This window comes from Stegostoma tigrinum, chromosome 9, assembly GCF_030684315.1.
Source record: "Stegostoma tigrinum isolate sSteTig4 chromosome 9, sSteTig4.hap1, whole genome shotgun sequence".
NCBI classification, from domain to species: domain Eukaryota; kingdom Metazoa; phylum Chordata; class Chondrichthyes; order Orectolobiformes; family Stegostomatidae; genus Stegostoma; species Stegostoma tigrinum.
In genome coordinates, this window is record NC_081362.1 from 92838959 (window position 1) to 92863186 (window position 24228).

Genomic DNA, 24228 nt, shown 5'->3' on the forward strand with positions numbered 1-24228 from the left:
TCACGACTGGGAAGTGCATTTGAATATTGTGAACTGAGTAGAGGTGTTCTGCAAAGCGGTCCCCAAGCCTCTGCTTGGTTTCCCCAATGTAGAGGAAGCCACACCGGGTACAGCGGATGCAGTATACCACATTGGCGGATGTGCAGGTGAACATCTGCTTGATCTGGAAAGCCAGCTTTGGGCCTGCGATGGTGCAGGGGAAAGTGCCGGGTGTGGTGGGGTTGAAGGGGAGTGTGGGGCGGACAAGGGAGTCGCGGAGAGAGTGGTCTCTCCGGAAGGCAGACAAGGGTGGGGTGGGAAAAATGTCTTTAGTGGTGGGGTCGGATTGTGAATGGCGGAAGTGTCAGAGGATGATGCGTTGTATCCGGAGGTTGGTGGGGTGGTATGTGAGGACTCGGGGGATTCTCTTTTGGCGGTTATTCCGAGGTCGGGGTGTCAGGGATGTGTTGCGGGAAATGCGGGAGACACGGTCGAGGGCGTTCTCGACCACTGCGGGAGGGTGGGGCGGTGGGGGGGATGTTGCGGCTCTTGTAGAACGAGGACATCTGGGATGTGTAGGAGTGGAATGCCTCATCCTGGGAGCAGATGTGGCAGAGGCGAAGGATTTGGGAATAGGGGATGGAATTTTGGAAGGAGGTGTATTCCAGGTAGCTGTGGGAGTCGGTGGGCTTGAAATGGACATCGGTTTGTAGGTGGTTGCCTGAGATGGAGACAGAGAGGTCCAGGAAGGTGAGGGATGTGTTGGAGATGGCCCAAGTGAACTTAAGGTTGGGGTGGAAGGTATTGGTGAAATGGATGAACTGTTCAAGTTCCTTTTGGGAGCAAGAGGTGGCGCCGATACAGTCATCAAAGTAACGGAGGAAGAGGTGGGGTTTGGGGCCTGTGTAGGTGCGGAAGAGGGACTGTTCCACGTAACCTACAAAGAGGCAGGTATAGCTTGGGCCCATGCAGGCACCCATAGTCACCCCCTTAGCCTGTAGGAAGTGGGAGGAATCGAAAGAGAAATTGTTGAGCGTGAGGATGAGTTCGGCCAGGCGAATGAGGGTGACGGTGGAGGGTCAGGTGACTGGTCAGGCCTGCAGGACAGGAAGAAGCGGAGGGCCTGAAGGCCATCTGCATGAGGAATGCAGGTGTATAGGGACTGGACGTCCATGGTGAAAATGAGGTGTTGGCAACCGGGAAATTGGAAGTTGTTGAGGAGGTGGAAGGCATGGGTGGTGTCACGGACATAGGTGGGGAGTTCCTGGACCAAGGGGGAGACAATGGAGTCCAGATAGGTTGACATGAGTTCGGTTGGGCAGGCGCGGGAGGAAACAATGGGTCGACCAGGGCAGGCGGGTCATGCACTCTAACACCCTACAGTAAGGAGTGTGTTACTGTTAAGTAACAAATAGCACAGAGAATATATTTGCATGCAGTGATAGGTGTGGTAACTGATAGGATAAAGGAGCTTCTCTCAGTTAAAGGAATCTTCCATTCACTCCACTCCTTCCTGCTCTGTCTGCCAGAAGGCCTGAAGCATGTTATGTTCAAAGTTGTTACTGAATCTCCTTCCACAATTCTTAGTCATACAGCCCACTCCAGGTTGTAACATTATGAAATACGTCTTCGACACATTTCAGCAGAACTAGCCCAGCAAAGTCTGAAAAGGGAATGGGAATGGTTATTGTATCAGATTGAGGTTCTTTGCTGGGTTCATTGCTAACACCATTCAGACATTTCATTGAGGTTTACCTTCTTGTTGGTGACAGGATACTGGGGCCGTTAGGTAAAGCTCAGGGATCTGCAAATTGTTCATGTCCTGTATAAGGGCTCGACACCAAGAACTGGACTCAGCTCCTTCCTTCCATCTGATAGTTACCCCACTTTTTAGCTTTGCCAAAGGAAGGCTGCATCTGATAGACATTCCCCCCACCCCCAACACAATAAGAACATAGCAAACAGGTGAAGTAGGAGGCCATTTGGCCCTTTGACGCTGCATCGCTATTTAATACAGTCATGGCTGATCATGCAATCCCAGTATCCCGCTCCTGCTTTCTCCCCATACTCCTTCACTCCTTTAACTGCAAGGGCCCCAACCAGCTCCCCCTTGAATAATGCTTAAGATTTGGCCCCAACACCTTTCTGTGGGAGAGAATTCCACAGGTTCACGACTCTCTGAGTGAAGAAATTCTTCCTCACCTCAGTCCCAAATGGCTTAACCCTTATCCTTACACTGTAGCCCTGGTTCTGGACTTCCCCAACTCTGGGAGCATTTTTCTTGCATCTAGCCTGTCCAGTCCCATCAGGATTTTATGTGGGATAATACTGGGATGTGAGTGCCATAGGCAATGCCATTACTTGGTGTTCATCATTAGGTTGCCTTTGAGAGAATTGGAGCAATCTGCCTTCTCTTGAATCCATTTCCCCGGGTGGCTAGAGGAGGGTCTACACCAACAAAATCGTCCAATGTGTTGGGGACTGGAGTCAGGAAAAAACTTGTCTCTCAGACAGTGGTGAATCTTCCAAACTCTCTTACTTCAGAGAGGTGCCAGTACTCACACACAATCACGATCGAGAATCCATAGATACTTGGACACTAACAGATTCCAAGGATCTGGTGCGGGGGGAGAAAGTGGATTTGAGGCAGGTAAACCTGAACAATAAAGTTACCACAGTCTTGTTGGATTAAGGGGCTACTCTGTCATGAGAGAGAGAAAGACAACTGGGGCAGGGGTTTAACCTAAGGGTGGCCGTGCCAATTGTAAGGGGAGAAGCTGAGAAAGAGAGTCTTTCACGATATTCCCAGCTGGTGTGGGAACTGAACCCATACTGTTGGGATCACTCTCTGCCACAAATCAGCTGGCCAGCCAACTGAGCTAGCTGACCCCGCTGTGAAGAGGGAGTGTGCAGCCTTCTCCTGTTCCTCAGGCTTGTGTTCTTTTGTGAGAATATTCAGGGCCTGGGTCAGGGGTGTACAACAGGACCCACTGGATGGGGGCTGTAGGGAGTCTGCTGTGACCAGGTGGAGGTGCTGCTCGTGGGACCAAGGGGCACCAGTTAAATTCAGGATTTCTGCCCCTGACCCTGAGAATATTATCCTTCCCTTTGCACTAGGGCAAGTGCAATTCATTTTCATTTCTTATGTAGTTGAGCTTTCTCATTGCTGCATAGGCTCAATGACAATTGTCACTTTTATTTTTCTGTTCAAAATACTTGAAGAATAAGTTCCAAACTTACATTAACCCAACAGGGAGATATCTTTATTGGTTTCAAGGAGACCTTTATTGGTCTTGGTCTTTCTCGCTGTTTTTCTCTCTCTCTCTCTCTCACACACACACACATATGCACAATCTACATAGCGAGTAAAATAATGCACAGTGTTTGAACAAGTGCAAGAAGATTAAATCTCACTGAAAAGAGAGAATTTTACTGTTGTTTTTCATCCAACACTCATCTGAATTAACGCAGGACTACCAAATTTCAAACAATCACAACAATTTATACCTTAGGAGAACATGTGGGCTGATTGGTTGGCAAGTTGACTGAAGCGTTGCTATGGAGAAAGTGACTGGTAAATGATGCAAGTTTTGTCGAATGCGCATTATCAGAACATTTATTTCTCAAAACGAAATTGCATTTATATAGCACTTTTTACATCCTTATGATGTCCTGAAACTCTTAAAGGCAAGGAAATACTCTTTTTAGTCATAGTCAGTAGGAAAATGTAAAGGATTCGACAACCAATTTGCATATAGAAAGCTCCCTCAAACAGCTCTGCTGCAAACCATTACTTAATCTGCTCTTGGGTGTTCAGGTAACTAATCACCCAGGCACAAGGAGAACATCACTATGCTTGTTGGAATAATGTCTTAGGATCTTTAATGTCCAATTGGAAGGACAGACAATGCCTTGGTTTAGTTTCTCATCTGAAAGCAAGTAGTTAGATCTGAGAATATGAAAATGAAGAAAGTGTTTGGTATGCTTGCCTTTTTTGGTCAGTGCATTGAATATAGGAGTTTGAAGGTCATGTTGTAGCTGTACAGGACAATCATTCGGTCACTATTGGAATACTGCATTCAGTTCCGGCCTCCCTGCTATTGGAAGGATGTTGTGAAACTTGAAATGATTCAGAAAAGATTTACAAGGATGTTGCCAGAGTTGTAGGGTTAGAGCTTTAAGGAAACGCTGAATAGACAGGAGATGTTTTCCCTGGAGCGTTGGTGGTTATAGGGAGTTTAAGCTCATGAGGGGCATGGACAAGGTGAGTAACCAAGGTCTTTACCCCAGGGTGGGAGAATCTAAAGCTAGAAGGCTCAGGGTTAAGTGAGAGGGGATAGATTTAAAAAGAACCTAAGGAGCAATTTTTTTCACACAGATGATGGTGCATGTATGGAATGAACTGCCAGAGGAAGTGATGGAGGTACAATTATAACATTTGTGGACGGGTTTATGAATAGGAAGGTCTTAGAGGGATATGGGCCAAATGCTGGCAAATGGGATTAGATTGATGTAGGATATCTGGTCAGCATGAGTGAGTTGGACCAAAGGGTCTGTTTCTGTGCTGTACAACTCTGTGACTCTATGATAACCTTTTTTGATATTGGCTTTGGAGCAGAGACCAGGGTGGTTCAACCATCCAACAAGCAGCAGAAGACTTACAGCTAAGTAACCATGGCCTGTGGTAGGCCAGGGTTTGGAAAACCAAATAGTCATTCCCTTATTTTTCACATTGTTAGGCAGCCAGTGCATTGATAGAAAAATACTGGAGATAACCTAGAAATGTTGAGAGGAGCATAATAATAATAACAAAAACTTGCGCTGGGTTGGTATCAACATGTGGTAAATGTTCCAAGATGCCACACAGACAAACCTGTCACTCGCTTTGAGGTAGAATTCAATGTGGAACCATGTAAGGAGCTTGTAGGATAGATTTGAAGGATTGCCTTTAAAGAGGGAATCTCAGGAAGGAATTCAAGATCTGGGGTCTGAGAGACATAACCACTAACAGTGCAGCAGTTAAGATAGGAGATGTGCAGGAGGCCAGAATTAAAGTAGCACTGAGAACTTGAACGGAAAAAAAAGAAGCAAGTTGCTGGAAAAGCTCAGCAGGTCTGGCAGCGTCTGTGCAGAGAGATCAGGGTTAACGTTTTGTGTCTGGTGACCCTTCTTCAGAACAGGATCTCAGAAAGGGTCACCAGACCCAAAATGTTATCTCTGATTTTCTCTTCACAGATGCTGCCAGACCTGCTGAGCTTTTCCAGCAACTTCTGTTTTTGTTCCTGGTTTACAGCATCCACAGTTCTTTCAGTTTTTGTTTAGCACTAAGATCTTAGAAGTTTGGAGTAGGTTATAGAGATTAGGAGGAGGAGTGAGACCATGGAATTTAAAAAAAAGGGAATGTTAAAATTGAGGTTTAATGTACAGACAGCCAATCTAATTTAATGAGAACAGGGCAATGAGCAAACAAGAGTAGGTAACACAGCAAATGCAGAAAAGAAAATTTTGGATGAGTTCACATTTATGGAGCCCCGAAGGAGGGAGATGGTCAAGTATTTCTTAAAACGGTCAAGTCTACGGGAAGCAAAGCATAGCCCTTTCCAGTTCTGAGAAACCCGAACATTATCTCTGATTTCTCTCCACAGATGCTGCCAGATCCATTGAGCTTTTCCAGCAATTTCTGTTTTTGTTCCTGATTTACAGCATCCGCAGTTCTTTCAGTTTTCATATCTCTTCCCTCTTAGCTATGGCCATTTTTATCACTAGGGAGCAGTGTTGTTCCATGATAAATGTCCAATCAAGCAGATAATGTGTTCGGTTCCCAGTATCATTCCATTATTTAACAGCTTTGTAGTTTACAAGCATACTCTGCTTAGCAAATTCTGTCAGTGTTTGAAATCCAGTCTTTTCTTCCAACAAATTCCTACAATGTGGAAAATGGCTGCATTCTGCATAGAACAATGGATAGATTCAAACAGCATCTTCACCATGAGGCAATGAACTCCACTAAGTGAATGGACAGAATGGTTACGGTGCTGGAGGAATCGGCAAATGAGTCTGAAGAAAGGATTCAAAGATAGATATTTGCCTTAATACAGTACCAGTCACATTCTCAAACTGTCCCAGTCTGAACGAAAGTTTGTGCTGATTTTTTTTTTTAACCATGGCTATTCTGTAAGGAAATGCAGCAGGCACTGAGCAGACTGAAAGGTCCATGAGGCGATGATGTGATGATGATCAGATTATATTTTAGTGAATTGAATATTGGTCAGAACAACGGTGACAGCCCCCTGCTTCCCTCCAAAGCTTTGTGCAATCTCTTACAAACTGCAGGAGGATACCGGGAGCAGAACAGCACTCCCTCTGTACTGCATTTCAGTATCATTTGGAGCCTCCTGTGGTGTGGAGTTGAAGCTGACGAAATTGAGCGTGCTCCCACTGAGCCAAAGCAGCTGGCATTGATAGGAAGAGGAGAAGGCCATTCAGCCAGCCTGTGCCTGCACACCATTCCATCAGAACTTGACACCAGTGTCATTTATCTGTCTTATCTCCATATCCCTTAATGCCCTTTTACCCAGCCCTCATTTTGGGTAGGGGGTCTGTTCACAATTGATGCCGGCTGTTCTCTATTGGTTAAGTCTGCGTGTGGACTCAGGGAAAAGTCAGCAAAGCTGGAAGGCTGGGAATTTAAAACAGCATCCCATTAAACCTGTGAAACATATTGAGACTTGCATCGTTTCTGTGATATAAACTACGCAACACTGACAAAACCAAACCAGATAATAGCAGTCCTGGAAACTCTAATAGTCCTCCACCATTCAAAGTCTTTGGCTGAGGAAATTACTGAATTATACTCCTTTCTGTGTGAAAATGAGCTGACTGCTTTTCCTCTATAATGGCCTAACTCTGACTTGGAGATATTGCTCCCTCTTTTGTGTGTTGCTGGCGCTGGAGGTTTTGAGTTATAGGGAGGGGCTGAATAGGCTGGGGCTATTTTCCCTGGAGTGTCGGAGGCTGAGGGGTGCCCTTATAGACATTTATAAAATCAAGAGGGGCACTTACAGGGTGAATAGCCAAGGTCTTTTCCCCAGGGTGGGTGAGTCCAAAACTAGAGGGTATTGTTTAAAATGAGGAGGGAAAGATTTAAAAGGGATCTAAGGGGCAACTTTTTCACATGGAGCGTGACGTATATATGGAATGAGCTGCCAGAGGGGCTAGTGGAGCCTGGTACAGTTACAGCATTGAAAAAACATCTGGATGGGAACAAGAATAGCAAGGATTTAGAGGGATATAGATCAAATGCTGGAAAATAGAATGGGATTAATTTAGGATATCTGGCCAACATGGACCAGTTGGACTGAAGGGCCAGTAAATTCTATAACTCCACTCCCTACCGCGCTGGAGAGTGAAAGTTATATATTTCTTTCTTTGAAGTGGGGCTTGATCTTAGAGCCTTTGGGAGTTGGCGGTGAAAGTGGTACCTGCTGTATTGAGACTGGAGGGGGTGGGGGAGAGTCTGGGAGTGTTAGCCACAAGGTCAGTGAGTGAACTATTGTTCACACGTGAAGGATTTGAAGAGAAGCTTATGGGCTCTGATCAAGAGGATAATTGGAGCACCAACACGAGCTTGGACCAGCCTTACTAATGCCGTCACTCCTTTGCAATACAATGAGATAAGGGACTATTTGTCTCAGTTGACCAGACAGCCAACTCTCAATGTACAGCAGGAGTTCAACTCCTGCACTGGCCGAGATTACCACAAGAGAGTGTCCTTCTCAACCTCACTTCATATGGTGGCTCTCAGGGATGAACCATCACCTCTGATGAGAGAGCAGGTTGACGGTTGCCTTACCCAGAACTATACAATAGGCAATGGAAATAAGAGACATTGCGAGATATTGAAAAGACAGTGGCTAATCGTTCAAAGGCAGAAAGCTTGGAATACCTCAGCTGGTTTTCATGGTTCAGTGCTGCCATCTCAGGAATCAGTCTGGTCGAAATTAGTTGCACTCCCTTAGCCAGAACACCCATCCTCAGATACAGAAACCAAAAGTACACATCATGCTCCAGGTGTAGCCTCACCTTGTACAATCACATGTGAGATATGCCTGCTCCTGTACTTGAATCCTCTTGCCATGAACCATTTGTATTTTCACTCCTACTGTAGCTGCATGCTTCCTTCAGTGGACTGGTGTACAAAGACACCCAGGTCTCAATGGAGCCCCACTTCCCCAAATTACTGCTGCTCAGTTAATAATCCCTGAAATAACTCCACAGACGCCAATAACCTATCATCAAGTCCCCTTTTATTTACACATGAAGTGTCCTTGATACAAACCCAGCTTCCTGAGAACCAGCTCTCAGAGTGAGCAGAATCTTTGACACTCCTGTTCATATTTGTCAGCCAGGGCTCTCTGATTGGACCAGATTCGCAGCCCCAGATGATCTCATTACAATCACTACAATTCTCCCTGCCTGTTTTCGTGACCAAACAATCTCACATTTATCCAAATTGTACAGCATCACCTATGTACTTGCCTACTCTCTCAGCTTGTCCAAATGGAAGGAGATTGCTGACTGGTTGGACAGTGGATTCTGGTTGGTAGCAAGGTCGTCATGGGCAATGAGCATGCATTCCTCACGACAACAGCTCCATCAATCAGAGTCCTTTTGACAATAACCCAGCAACTTCCCCTCTCAGACAGTACAAGTGTTATTTTCCATTTACTTTGTTATTTCTTGCAAGTTGTCCTCATGAGTGCAATATGAAAAGCTTTGAGAAAATGTTTCTTTTTGTTTCAGCAATACTCCAGTTGAGTTCTATTAAATGATCATTTGAAGTTTGGAAATAAAAAGCCAAATTAATGCTCAACCTGTTAAGTGATATCATTTAGAAAGGGGAAGGGTGTCCTTTATGTCACTCCAAACCCATACTATCTCATAGCTGCAGAGATAATGGGAACTGCAGATGCTGGAGAATCCAAGATAACAAAGTGTGGGACTGGATGAACACAGCAGGCCCAGCAGCATCTCAGGAGCACAAAAGCTGACATTTCAGGCCTAGACCCTTCATCAGAGAGGGGGATGGGGTGAGGGTTCTGGAATAAATAGGGAGAGAGGGGGAGGCAGAGCGAAGATGGAGAGAAAAGAAGATAGGTGGAGAGGAGAGTATAGATGGGGAGGTAGGGAGGGGATAGATCAGTCCAGGGAAGACGGACAGGTCAAGGAGGTGGGATGAGGTTAGTAGGTAGGAAATGGAGGTGCGGCTTGGGGTGGGAGGAAGGGATGGGTGAGAGGAAGAACAGGTTAGGGAGGCAGAGGTAGGTTGGGCTGGTTTTGGGATGCAGTGGGGGGAGGGGACGAACTGGGCTGGTTTTGGGATGCGGTGGGGGAAGGGGAGATTTTGCAGCTAGTGAAGTCCACATTGATACCATTGGGCTGCAGGGTTCCCAAGCGGAATATGAGTTGCTGTTCCTGCAACCTTCGGGTGGCATCATTGTGCCACTGCAGGAGGCCAATGATGGACATGTCATCTAAAGAATGGGAGGGGGAGTTGAAATGGTTCGCGACTGGGAGGTGCAGTTGTTTATTGTGAACCGAGCAGAGGTGTTCTGCAAAGCGGTCCCCAAGCCTCCGCTTGGTTTCCCCAATATAGAGGAAGCCACTCCGGGTACAATGGATACAGCATACCACATTAGCAGATGTGCAGGTGAACCTCTGCTTAATATGGAAAGTCATCTTGGGGCCTGGGATAGGGGTGAGGGAGGAAGTGTGAGGGCAGGTGTAGCACTTCCTGCGGTTGCAGAGGAAGGTGCCGGATGTGGTGGGGTTGGAGGGCAGTGTGGAGCGAACAAGGGAGTCACGGAGAGAGTGGTCTCTCCGGAAGGCAGGCAAGGGTGGGGATGGAAAAATGTCTTGGGTGGTGGGGTCAGTTTGTAGATGGCAGAAGTGTCGGAGGATGATGTGTTGTATCCGGAGGTTGGTGGGGTGGTGTGCGAGAACGAGGGGGATCCTCTTTGGGTGGTTATGGCGAGGGCGGGGTGTGAGGGATGTGTTGCAGGAAATGCGGGAGACGCGGTCAAGGGCGTTCTCAACCACTGTGGGGGGAAAGTTGCGGTCCTTGAAGAACTTGGACATCTGGGATGTGCAGGAGTGGAGTGCCTCATCGTGGGAGCAGATGCGGCGGAGGCGGAGGAATTGGTAATAGGGGATGGAATTTTTGCATGAGGGTGGGTGGGAGGAGGTGAATTCTAGGTAGCTGTGGGAGTCGGTGGGCTTGAAATGGACATCAGTTACAAGGTGGTTGCCTGAGGTGGAGACTGAGAGGTCCAGGAAGGTGAGGGATGTGTTGGAGATGGCCCAGGTGAACTTGAGGTTGGGGTGGAAGGTGTGTGAAGTGGATGAACTGTTCGAGCTCCTCTGGGGAGCAAGAGGCAGCGCCGATACAGTCATCAATGTAACAGAAGAAGAGGTGGGGTTTGGGGCCTGTGTAGATGCGGAAGAGGGACTGTTCCACGTAACCTACAAAGAGGCAGGCATAGCTGGGGCCCATGCGGGTGCCCATGGCCACCCCCTTTGTCTGTAGGAAGTGGGAGGAATCGAAAGAGAAGTTGTTGAGAGTGAGGACGAGTTCGGCCAAGTGGATGAGGGTGTCGGTGGAGGGGGACTAGTCGGGCCTGCGGGACAGGAAGAAGTGGAGGGGCTTGAGGCCATCTGCATGCGGAATACAGGTGTATAGGGACTGGATGTCCATGGTGAAAATGCGGTGTTGGGGGCCAGAGAATTGGAAGTTCTGGAGGAGGTGGAGGACGTGGGTGGTGTCACGGACGTAGGTAGGGAGTTCCTGGACCAAAGGGGAGAAAATGGAGTCCAGATAGGTGGAGATGAGCTCGGTGGGGCAGGAACAGGCTGAGACAATGGGTCGACCAGGGCAGGCAGGCTTGTGGATTTTGGGAAGGAGATAGAAACGGGCCGTGCAGGGTTGTGGAATGATAAGGTTGGAGGCTGTGGGTGGGAGGTCCCCTGAGGTGATGAGGTCATGGATGGTGTTGGAGATGATGGTTTGGTGCTCAGGGGTGAGGTCATGATCAAGGGAGCGGTAGGAGGAGGTGTCGGAGAGTTGGCGTCTGGCCTCGGCGATTTAGAGGTCAGTGCGCCATACTACCACTGCGCCACCTTTGTCTGCGGGTTTGATGGTGAGGTTGGGGTTGGAGCGGAGGGAGCGGAGCGCTGCCCGCTCTGCAGGGGAGAGGTTGGAGTGGGTGAGAGGGGTGGAGATGTTTAGGCAGTTAATGTCTCGATGGCAGTTGGAGATGAAGAGGTCAAGGGAGGGTAGGAGGCCTGGGGGTGGTGCCCAGGAGGAGGAGTTGTGGTGGAAGCAGGTGAAGGGGTCAGTGGAGGGATGGTTAGGTTCCCGGTTGAAGAAGTAGGCATGGAGGCGAAGGCAGCGAAAAAACTGCTCTATGTCCAAACCTGACTGGTATTCGTTGATGTGTGGTTGTAGGGGGACAAAGGTGAGTCCCTGGCTTGGGACTGACCGTTTGTCCTCAGTCAGTGGGAGGTCTGGGGGGATGGTGAAGATTCGGCAGGGCTCAGTGTGGCTGTCTCCTCTGGGGTTGAGGGCAGAGCGTTGAGGTTGTCGGCTGTGGGCGGGGTTCCGTCGGCGTCAGCCGTAGGCGGGTTTCTGTTGGTGTCGGCCGTGGGCGGGGTTCCGTTGGCGTTGGCCGTGGGTGGGGTTCCGTTGGCCATAGGCGGGGTTCCGTCGGCGTCCCACTGCATCCCAAAACCAGCCTAGCCTGTCTCTGCCTCCTTAACCTGTTCTTCTTCTCACCCATCCATTCCTCCCACCCCAAGCCGCACCTCCATTTCCTACCTACTAACCTCATCCCACCTCCTTGACCTGTCCGTCTTCCCTGGACTGACCTATCCCCTCCCTACCTCCCCACCTATACTCTCCTCCCCACCTATCTTCTTTTCTCTCCATCTTCGGTCCACCTCCCCCTCTCTCCCTATTTATTTCAGAACCCTCTCCCCATCCCCCTCTCTGATGAAGGGTCTAGGCCCGAAACGTCAGCTTTTGTGCTCCTGAGATGCTGCTTGGCCTGCTGTGTTCATCCAGTTTCACACTTTATTAACTAATAGCTGCCATCTGAATGGTTCTATCAAAACACTCAAGTGGCCTAACACGTTTGAAGGTTTATCAGAACTTTTTTAAGGGCACTAAGGATGGACAAAAAGGTTTCCGTCTTTACAATGAAAGTCATCTCCCTCAAGCTGCCCAATTCTCAGGAATCACAAGCAATTTGTTGCTTTGTGGAGACTCACCTTATCATATCCATACATAGTCTCATAAAATAAAATTAGTTTCTTTTTAATTTCTAACTGCTTCTATTTAAACCTGCATCCTAAGACTCTGAATGCCGCTCTGCACTTCATTGGTAGGTGTCCAAAGTGCTGTCGGACATCTTGAGGTTGTGAAACACAGAAACATCGAAAGTAGGAACAGGAGTAGGCCATTTGGCCCATCGGGCTTATTTCATCCTGCGAAATGATCACGCTCAGTCCCTGTTTCCACCTTCTCCCCACACCTTTTGATCCCTTTAGACCCAAGAACCATGTCTAACTCTTTCTTGAAACCATTTACTACTTTGGCCTCGACTGCTTTTTGCATCAGAGAATGCCACCAGCTCATCACTCTCTTGGTGAAGACATTTCACTTCAGCTCAGTCCTAAATGGCTCACCCCGTATCCTGAGACTGTGACTCCTGGTTTTGGAAGTCCCGGTTATTGGGAACATCTTTCCTGCTTCAGAGGTAATAGGAACTGCAGATGCTGGAGAATCTGGGATAACAAGGTGTAGAGCTGGATGAACACAGCAGGCCAAGCAGCATCAGAGGAGCAGGAAAGCTGATCTTTCGGGCCTGGGTCTAGTGATTCCTGTTTGCCTACTTTCTTGGAGCTCCAACTCCACCTATCTGCTCATTCCTTCCCTGCCCGCCAATCACTCATCATCAGCATAAATACAACCTTTTCCTGGTAGCTTCTAGTTCTGAAGAAGGGTCACTGGGCATAGTCATAGAGATGTACTGCTTTCAACTCAACTTGTTCATGCCAACCAGTTTTGACATTCATCTAGACCCATTCGCCAACATTTGGCCCAAATCCCTCCAAACCCTTCCTTTTCATGTACCCATCATGATGCCTTTTAAATGTCACCATTGTACCAGCCTCCAACACTTGAACCGCTATCCCTGCTTTCTCCCCACAGAAGCTGCCAGGCCTGTTGAGTTTCTCCAGGTCTTTCTGGTTTTGTATACCCTACCTAGTCCTGTTAGAATACCACTGTGTAAATGCTCTTGTGTCCTTATTCCTTTTATAGACTCCCTACACGATGGAAACAGCTTGTTTGGTCCATTGACTCCATACCGACCCTCAGCAGAGCATCCCATCCAGAACCACCCCTCGACCCAATCTCTACATTTCCCATGGCTAATCCATCCAACCTGCACAATCTGGGCACTGTGGGTAATTTAGCATGGCCAAATCACCCTAACCTGCACATCTTTAGACAGTGGGGCAAAACTGGAGCACCCAGAGGAAACCCACGTAGACACGGAGAGAATGTGCAAACTCCACACAGACAGTCACCCGAGGCTACTATCAAGCCCGCGTCCCTGGCGCTGTGAGGCCACCATGCTACCTTAACTGTCATTCCTCAGGCTGGCAATGTTTTTGCTTCAATCACATTTGGCAAATTCAGCCAAAGAGTTGGCAAGTTAAAAATTTTCCCTGAGAAAATAAGCCTTTGACCTTGTTTCGTACTTTGGTTCCACCCGTACACAAACACAAATTATTGTCCAGTGATAATGGGAGCTGCAGATGCTGGAGAATCCAAGATAATGAAATGTGAGATAATAAAATGTGAGGCTGGATGAACACAGCTGGCCCAGCAGCATCTCAGGAGCACAAAAGCTGACGTTTCAGGCCTAGACCCTTCATCAGAGAAGGGGATGGGGTGAGGGTTCTGGAATAAATAGGGAGAGAGGGGGAGGCGGACCGAAGATGGGGAGAAAAGAAGATAGGTGGAGAGGAGTGTATAGGTGGTGAGGTAGGGAGGGGATAGGTCAGTCCAGGGAAGACAGACCAGTCAAGAAGGTGGGAAGAGGTTAGTAGGTAGGAGATGGAGGTGCGGGACCGCTTTGCAGAACACCTCCGCTCGGTTCGCAATAAACAACTGCACCTCCCAGTCGCAAACCATTTCCACTCCCCCTCCCATTCTTTCGATGACATGTCCATCATGGGCCTCCTGCAGTGCCACAATGATGCCACCCGAAGGTTGCAGGAACAGCAACTCATATTCCGCTTGGGAACCCTGCAGCCTAATGGTATCAATGTGGACTTCACCAGCTTCAAAATCTCCCCTTCCCCCACCGCATCCCAAAACCAGCCCAGTTCATCCCCTCCCCCCACTGCACCACACAACCAGCCCAGCTCTTCCCCTCCACCCACTGCATCCCAAAACCAGTCCAACCTGTCTCTGCCTCCCTAACCTGTTCTTCCTCTCACCCATCCCTTCCTCCCACCCCAAGCCGCACCTCCATCTCCTACCTACTAACCTCATCCCACCTCCTTGACCTGTCCGTCTTCCCTGGACTGACCTATCCCCTCCCTACCTCCCCACCTATACTCTCCTCTCCACCTATCTTCTTTTCTCTCTATCTTCGGTCCGCCTCCCCCTCTCTCCTTATTTATTCCAGAACCCTCACCCCATCCCCCTCTCTGATGAAGAGTCTAGGCCCGAAACGTCAGCTTTTGTGCTCCTGAGGTGCTGCTGGGCCTGCTGTGTTCATCCAGCCTCACATTTTATAATCTTGGATTCTCCAGCATCTGCAGTTCCCATTATCACTCACATAATGAAATGTGAGGCTGGATGAAAACAGCAGGCCCAGCAGCACCTCAGGAGCACAAAAGCTGATGTTTCGGGCCTAGACCCTTCATCAGAGCCATTGTCTGTGTTATCGTTTTATTCAGCTCTATTTCCATGGTGATCAGAACAACTTCTATCTTTCTGCAGCTACTCGGGAGGCAACCGTAAGGATGTAAGAACTAAGAGTAGAGGTAGGCCATTCAGCCCCTCCAGCCTTCTCTGCATTTGATACAATCATGTCTGATCTCAGCTCAGCCTCAACATCACTTTCCTGCCCGGTCTCCATTCAATCCATTACTGATGAAAAATCTATCTCCTTCCTAAATTTATTCAGTGTCCTGACATCCATTACGCTCTGGTGGAACAAATTCTACAGCTTCACGACCCCTTGTGAAAAGCAATTTCTCCTCAATTTGGTTTTAAATCTGATATCCTTTACCCTCACAGTGTGACCTCTCGCTCTTGATCACCCAATGTTAAGGAAGATCCTCTCTTTGTTGACCATTGTCAGTCGCCTCTGAGCATCTTATATACCTCAGGTAGATCTCCTGGATTCTTCCGAATGTAATGGTAAACAGTCTTACCACTGAATGGGAATATTGTTGGAGCTGTATTTATCCAGACAAGTGGAGAATTTCATCCAGCTATACACCTTGTTATGTCCGGTGAGGATGGCAGTTTCCTTCCCTAAAGGACAGTAATGAACCAGGTGGTTTTTTTCAACAATTGACAATGGGCTCACAGTTGTCATTAGATTCTCAATTCTAGATTATTATTTGATACAAATTCCAGCACCTGCTGCGGGGGGATTCGAACCCAGATCCCCAGAATGTTATCTGGGTCTCTGGATCAACAATCCAGCGATAATACCACAGGTCATTGCTTCCCTTTCTTTTGTGATTGTTATTCTGGTGAGGATGTTGTTTATGTGTTGGTAAGTTTCTTCTAGTCTTGTGTGTTCGATAATCATGGATGTGTCATCTACATAGCGGACCCAGAGTTTGGGTTGAATGTGAGGAGTGCTGTTCATTCTAATCTTTGCATTACTGCCTCTGCAACCTGTCCTGATATTGGGGATCCCATTGGTGCTCTGTTGATTTGCTTGAATATACAGTCTAAAGGGAGGTGGGTTATGAGGCACAGTTCCAGCAGTTTCAGTGTGCTGTCCTTGTTGATGCTGTTGGTGCTGTGAGGTGTTTGCCTTCCTGATTCATCCAATTGTGTGGCAATTGTTTCTTTGGCCAGTTCAATGTTTTGTGATGTAAATAGTGCAGTTATGTGAAAGGACACCCTCGACATCTCATCCTCTTCCATTCTGGTGTCTTTGTTGATGTTGAGCAATTCTTGGGAGGAATGGATGGAGTGGGTAGTGTTGTCAACTATGTATTTCTGTTTCCATTGCAGTTCTTTGGCCAGTCTATATTTTGGCATGCCTGGTAGTGAGACATGGGTCCAAGGGGGCCCCCTTGCTTGTGTACTTTGGGGAGTCTATAGAGGTGGGGTGTGTTGGATCCCTCTGGCTTTATCTTTTGGTAGTCTGTCTTGCTGATACCTTCTGAGTTGTCTAATTTCTTCAGGGTTGTTTTACTCCAGTTCTCTAACTGTGATGTTGAGTCTATCACCATCTGTTGGTAGTGCATTAGATTTCTCGGTGTACTGGGGTCCATTAAGGATTACTGTCATACACACTTTTTCCACCAGTAAGATTACGATGTTTCTGCCTCTCTTGTGTCTTTCCAGGGCTTTTTTCTCTTGTGTGTTGAGTGTGTTCCACCTACCTTTTCTGCTCCATGTTAGGACTATCCTCTGTCTGTTGGTCTGTTGTACTTCCTCCATGAGTCTGTTGCTCTTCAGGGTTGATTCCAGTGCAGCCAGAAGTCAGTCTTTTTGGAGACTCCGTGGTTATAATTCAGTCTGTGTACTAGGATGGTCTTCTCAGTGTCTGTAAGTGGTCATTTCGAGATGTTCTTGTCCCATATTTCTGTGTTGTTCATGTTGTTGCGAGTGAGTTTGGACAGTTTTTCTTGTAGGGTTATTCTTCTCTGTGTTGTGGTCTTTTACTGTTGTATGGTGATGGTTTGCTCCAGAGTGGGTGTCCATTCTTGGTTGATTTGGAATATATACGATACACGAATGACTGAAAAACTGAACCAGAAGTGTTGCCAACCACTTCAGCAAACTGAGGGATATAAATAACAAGTGGGATAGGACACCAACACTTCACTGGAGGCGCACTGACCATGTTACCTAGGAGGGTGATGAAGCGTCTGAAAACAAGCACATCAGATTGGCGAGCAAGTCTACCGCCTCATCCACAACCCGAGGTATAAGTCTTCTCAAAACTTTGCCCTCTGGGCAATTAGGGATGGGTTATCATAGAATCCCTATAGTCCTTCAGCCCAACAAGTCCACAGCAACCCATCCCCCTATAACCTACCTCACCTACACATCCCTGAACACTACGGGCAATTTAACACGGCCAATCCACCTAGCCTGCACATCTTTGGGCTGTAGGAGGAAACCCACGCAGGCACCGGGAGAATGTGCAAACACCACACAGACAGTTGCCTGAGGGTAGAATTGAACCTGGGTCCCTGGTACTGCGAGGCAGCAGTGCTAGCCACCGAGCCATTGTGTCACCCCTTATTGCTGTCATGTTTATATGTTTGGTTTCTCTTTGATGGTCATCCTCAGCAGGTTGACAATAGGGGGTTCAGTGATCATTATACCATTGAATGGCCATGAGTGTTGGTCAGATTCTCTATTGTTGGAGAAAGTCATTGCCTGGCAGTTTTTTTTCTGCCACAATTGCATCACGAGTGAATACCCCCAAGTCTGGATGTTATCCAGATCTTTGTTGTGTTTGGACATGGACTACTTCAGAGGTTGACGTTCCTGCAGAAGGCAAGCATCTTTCTAGATTGTATTTTGTCTGTGAAATCTTGTGGAATCATCTGGGAGAACTGGAGAGGAATTTTGGAGGATTTGTGTTTTGGTCGCTTTTGAAGCATTTTGGCCTTGAAGCGGGTAGTGACAGCAATACGTACCGGAGGATATGGGTAAAGGCATCTGGTCACAACTCTCCAATGATCAGAAGGTTTGGGCTAGGTTGGATAGATCCATTGATCTCTGTTTATTTGCCATCATTTGTACTAGCAAGTTTTGAGAAGATTTGTAGCTCAAGTTGAAGTTCTGGATGTGAGTTTGCTCGCTGAGCTGGAAGGTTCGTTTTCAGACGTTTCGTCACCATTCCAGGTAACTTCATCAGTGAGCCTCCGACGAAGCGCTGGTGTTATGTACCGCTTTCTATTTATCTGGTTAGGTTTCTTTGGGTTGGTGATGTCATTTCCTGCATTGGTGATGTCATTTCCTGTTCTTTTTCTCAGGGGATGGTAGATTGGCTCCAAATCAATGTGTTTGTTGATGGAGTTCCGGTTGGAATGTCATGCTTCTAGGAATTCTCATGCGTGTCTCTGTTTGGCTTGTCCAAGGATGGATGTGTTGTCCCAATCAAAGTGGTGTCCTTCCTTATCTGTATGTAAGGATACGAGTGATAGTGGGTCATGTCTTTTTGTGGCTAGTTGATGTTCATGTATCCTGGTGGCTAGCTTTCTGCCAGTTTGTCCAATGTAGTGTTTGTCACAGTTCTTGCAAAGTATTTTGTAGATGACGTTCATGTATTTGTACAGTCACGCCGCACACAGCAGCTTTACTTCATCTCTTTGTCTCAGGTAGGACTGCAGAGTAAGATTAAAGAGTATACATATTCACACTGCTTCCTAATTCCGAACAGACGTAGATTCCAGACCGTCTGGGAACAGTGCGAGTTCAGCTCCTTCTTCGATTCACTCGAGACGATTATAGATCCCTGGGGCTCCTCTCCTGTGAGGAGGTGAAATTAGTTGCAGCTCATTCTGGCCCTTGAGCCAGAGCACCCTGGAGTGGAAAGATGTTCCATATGCCACAGGTTTGAGCAGAGGGAGGAGGCTTGGACTGGCTAAAGATGCTTTTGGATCTGGAATCAAAGCAGCTATGTCGTTTCCTGGATGTTGTGTCTTTTTATACAGGACCAAGGAAGTCGAACTGCAATTGCGCAGAGCCTTAGTAAGACCACAACTGGAGTACTGTGTTCAGCTTTGGTCTCTTTGTCTGAGACTTAATGCTCTGGCTGTGGAGTCAAGTGTGGAGCTGGAGGAACACAGTAGGCCAGGCAACATCAAAAGAGCAGGAAAGCTGATGTTTTGGGTCAGGACTGTTTATCAGAAATCAGATATTCGGAAATTGCTACCTTCTGCTCTGTCTTTGCAGCTACTATCCTTATATGGTCAGTCCAGTTCAGTTTATGGTCAATGCAATCCCTTAGGATGTTGATAGTGGAGAATTGTCTGATATCAAATCCCTAAAAATAATGAGGGAGTCATTATCGTGTTGCTGTTTTTTGTGTGAGTTTTCTGGCCACAAACTGTTGTTTGTATTTGCAACCCACAATTACCACACACCAAAAGGCTACAAACATTTGGGATGCCTTGGTGTTCTGCAACTACCTAGAAAAATGCAAACGTTAAAGCATTCAAGCACATCTGTCAAAAACAAAGCCAAGAGCAACATCTGAGGAGCAAGGACAGAAATTGATGGAAAAGCTCAGCAGGTCTGACAGCATCTGTGGGGAGAAAGCAGAGTGAACGCTTCAGGTCTGGTGGCCCTTCCTCAAAACTGACAGTAGCTAGGAAAGTGTTGGTATTTAATGGGCAGGGGTAAGAAGAAAGAGTAAGTGATGAGATAGAGAGAGAAAAACACAGTTGGGCAGGCAAAGAAGTGCGTAAGGTTCAGTCTAGGAGAATGCATCACTGCTATTGGGGACTGTCAGATAGTGGGTCCTGATAGCAGGCCATGCGATGACAAGACCTGGTGTGTGAGTGTTGGGGGAAGGACATGGGAGAAGGTGCCTCAAACCCTAAAATCATTGAACTCAATATTGAGTCCAGAAGGCTCCTGAGCTCCCAAGCAGAAAATGAGGTGTTGTTCTTCCAGCTTGCGCTGAGCTTCGCTGGAGCACTGCAGAAAGCCTGAGCCAGAGATGTTGGCCACAGTCTCAGGTCCTTCTGCCAAAGTAAAACAGGGTTCCATTCAGTTGTCAGACCCTCTCTTTGCCTCCAAATGCAAATATTTTCTTCCTGCGTTGAGTTAAAAATGGCCTTGTTATTTGCAACTACGCAGCAGCTCTGTCGGAAGTGGAATTCCAATATATCGTTGCACAGAACAGAATGAGAAGCTTTTACTGCGTACTTAATGATTTTTTTATGAATAAAGTATACTTTTGCAATAAAAAAACCAATGTTTCCTATAGAAACCCTATGTCTTACCTTGCGCCAATTTCTGACTTAACATTAAATTCTGGAGCATCAGACCTAAGTTAGCAAACAGAGATACTCCTTGGCACCAATGCTGAACTCCCAAAGGTTAGGCAAAAACATAAACATCTCTTGCAAAGTGAAATATTTAAGATACAGAGCTTTTCTGCAGCCCAAATCATTCTGTTAAAGTCGCTCAGATGCACACAGATGGGAGGAGGGAACGGAGTGCCAGATTATTTAATAGAGAAGCCAGTCTGCAATAAACTAACAGATACAATTCCACTTATGATTTGGAAGTTGTTTATTGATGCAAATGTTCCATAGCACTTAATCTGATAGGATGAACTTTGACTGGCTCTCTGATGAAAACCTTGATAAAAATAACATGACTTTCCAATGACAAAACGGCTGCGTTACACCATTTCAACTGAGAAATTGTAGCTCCCTCGCTGAAACATTGTGCAGGCGACAAGCAACAGTCCTGAATACACATTGACTGAGAAAAACTAAGGCCAGCCTGCTCTGTTCTATACAGGGCTATAGATCCACCAACCAGGGTCACAATACCCGAACAGCCACTTACACAACTGTCCATTGACACACCTGTACACCGACACACCTGTACACTGACACACCTGTACACCGACACACCTGTACACAAACACAACTGCCCATTGACACACATGTACACCGACACACATGTACACCGACACCTGTACACCGACACACCCATACATGAATACAACTGCACATTATTTCTATTTAAGCAATCAGCACAATCTGTACTAGTATCGTAACTGCCCTGTCTCCACCGTAACTCCAAGCACAGCATTCCACCTCCTTGCTAAGTGCTGTGTGCAAATGCTTCTTCTTCAGCTTGCATTTATTTACAAACAGAAAAACAATGACCTAGAGTAGGTCACTCAGCTCTACAAGTCAGCTCTGCCATTCAATAAGATCGTGGCTGATATGATTTTAACCTCAACACTACTTTCCTGCATCTTCCCAATGGCCTTCCATCACCCTTGGCCATGAAGAATTTATCTCCCTCTGCCGTTGAAATATTTAACGATCCTGAATCCACTGCCTTTTGAGGAAAGGAATTTCAAAGACTCACAACCACCTGAGCGAAAACCTGTTTCCTCATCTTCACACTAAATGGATGCCTTCTTATTTTTAAACAATGACCTCTTTGTTCTAATTCCAAGTATGAGAGAGAGCACTCTTTCAAAGTCCACCCAGTCAAATCTGCTCAGGATCTTATATGTTTCAATTAAACCACTTCTGACCCTTCTAAACCCCTGAGGATACAGGCCTGGCAGGCCTGGTCTTTCCTTATAAGGCAATCCAGATATTGGTGTGATAAAACTTCTCTGAATGTCTTGCGATGCATTAACATGCTTCTGCACGTACGGTGACTGGGATTGTATACAGTGCTCCAGAGACGGTCACACCAATGTCTTCTTTTACAAAACACATGAAAAATGGTCCTTTTGGCTCAGATTGGAAGTCCCTTGTGACTATTGACCTTCTGTAAAAGAGATAATGGGAACTGCAGATGCTGGAGAATTCCAAGATAATAAAATGTGAGGCTGGATGAACACAGCAGGCCAAGCAGCATCTCAGGAGCACCTCTCTGATGAAGGGTCTAGGCCCGAAACGTCAGCTTTTGTGCTCCTGAGATGCTGCTTGGCCTGCTGTGTTCATCCAGCCTCACATTTTATTATCTTGACCTTCTGTAAAAGATTTATTTGCACTGGAGTGTTGACTTGGTCCAATCCTACCTATCGACAAGCCCCACCAAAGTAGTTTAACGTGAAATTTATCTCACTCTGTTTGTGGGATCTTGCTATGCTGTAATTGACCATTGCATTTGCCTCCAAAAGAACAGTGATTGCCCTTCATAAATTAGCTCAATGTTTCCTTGGCACATCTTGAAGTTTTTCGAAGAAAAGTTTCCTTCTGAGTGCTATTTTACAGCAGTTCCCAATTACAAGCTCGGAGATACAAAATACAAGCTGTACACTTTCTGTGCAAGTCAATGATGGTTTTCTGAGAGATGAAGATCTCAGTTTGTTCTCTCTCACTGTCAGCAGGTCCCATTCCAGTGATTTGAATATGTAACCCAGCCTGGCGCGGTCTTAACATAAAAATAAGGAAGAAAGCAGCAGGAGTAGGCCATTCAGAGATAGTAAGAACTGCCGATGCTGAAGTCAGAGATAACACAGCACGGAACTGGAGGAACATAGCAAGCCGGGCAGTACTGGAGGAGCAGGAAAGCTGACATTTCGTGTTGGGACCCTTCTTCAGCTTTTTTCTGAAGAAGGGTCCCAACACAAAACGTCAACTTTCCTGCTCCTCAGGAGTAGGCCATTCAACCCACCAAGTCTGCTCCACCACTCCATATAAGCATGGCTGATCGTTGAGCTCAATACCTCAATCCTGCCCTCGCTATATATCTTGATTGCTTTAGCCACAAGAGCTACATCTACTTCTTTCTTGAAAACACAGTGCTTTGGCCTCAACCAATTTCTGTGGCAGTGAATACCACAGGCTCACCACTCCCTGGGTGAAGACATTTCTCCACATCTCAGCCCGATATGGTTTACCCCTTAAACCCCCGGCCCTGAATTCCTCCGCCATTAGGTACATCCTTCATGCATCTATCCTGCCTCGTTGTGTTAGAATTATACAATTAGTGAGGAAGGGAAGGTTGCCCTATCAGATGTGAAGCTAAACAGAGCTTCTATGGGGTCGCTAAGGTGGATGTAAAAGGCACTAATCTGAAGGACAGTGGGATGCTCCCCTGGGCCTGGCCTGTATTTATTCCTCAACAAACATCAGGAAAAATAGATCCTTTAACTGCCAATGCTTTGCTGTGTGTGGGCAATATTTCATTAGAATAGAATCCCGACAGTGTGCGAACAGGCCCTTTGGCCAACAAGCCCACGTCAACCTTTAGAACATCCGACCCAGGCCCACCCTGCTATAACCCACACATCCCTGAACACTATGGGGTAATTTAGCACAGCTAATCCACTCTAACTTGCACATCTTTGGACTGTGGGAGGAAACCTGAACACCCAGACACAGCGAGAATGTGCAAACTCCGCACAGACAGATGCCTGAGGGGAGAATCGAACCTGGGTCCCTCACAGTGCAAGGCAGCAGAGCTAACCACGGAGCCACCGCACTGCCCATGTAGGTCAGCCTCATTTCCTACACACAGCACTATGTGTTTCTGTGCTGAGGCACCTGCACCGAAGATGGCACCCCTGTATGGTGACATTATGCACTTTTCACTGTAATCCTATACTTGAGTAAACATGACAACAAAATCCAGACTTTTTTTTTGAGAAAAGCTATGCTTTGAGGTTGTGGATGGTGCTATGTAAATGCAGCTTGCCTAGTTCAGCTCTGCTGCCTGCTGGGTGCGCTGACACCTTGACTGCTGCTCAAAGCCTGTCCCTCTGCCCACCCCTGACACTTTCACCCCCTCCGAAGGCTGTGCGGTGGGCTTCACAGTCCAACAGAATCCATCACGGATCCCTCGTTATCTCCTCTGGGCAATGCTGTCGGGGTGGGGATGTGCAGATTTGCGGGTTACCAGCTCCATTAGACTCAGTCCCACAGATGCCACTGCCCTTCTCCAACCCAGTGAATAGGGAGAGGTCAATTTTCTTTTGTTTTTGAACCCACAGCCTTCCAACAAAATAAATGGAAGTGAAAAACACACGTCGTGCTTTTTAGAGTCTGATGATTACATTTTCTTCCGGCTGTTTCTCAAAACAGCGTGAACAGTTAATTAGAAGGCAACCCAGGATTGTGGCCAATTGTAAACATGTGCCATCTTTATTACACATCCTTACTTAAGCTCAAAACTTCCAAAACAATTGTCCCCACCAACTGCGGCTTTTCCAATGTTCACCGGCTGCGATCCAGGAATTTGGCACCATTGTTTGCAGGGAC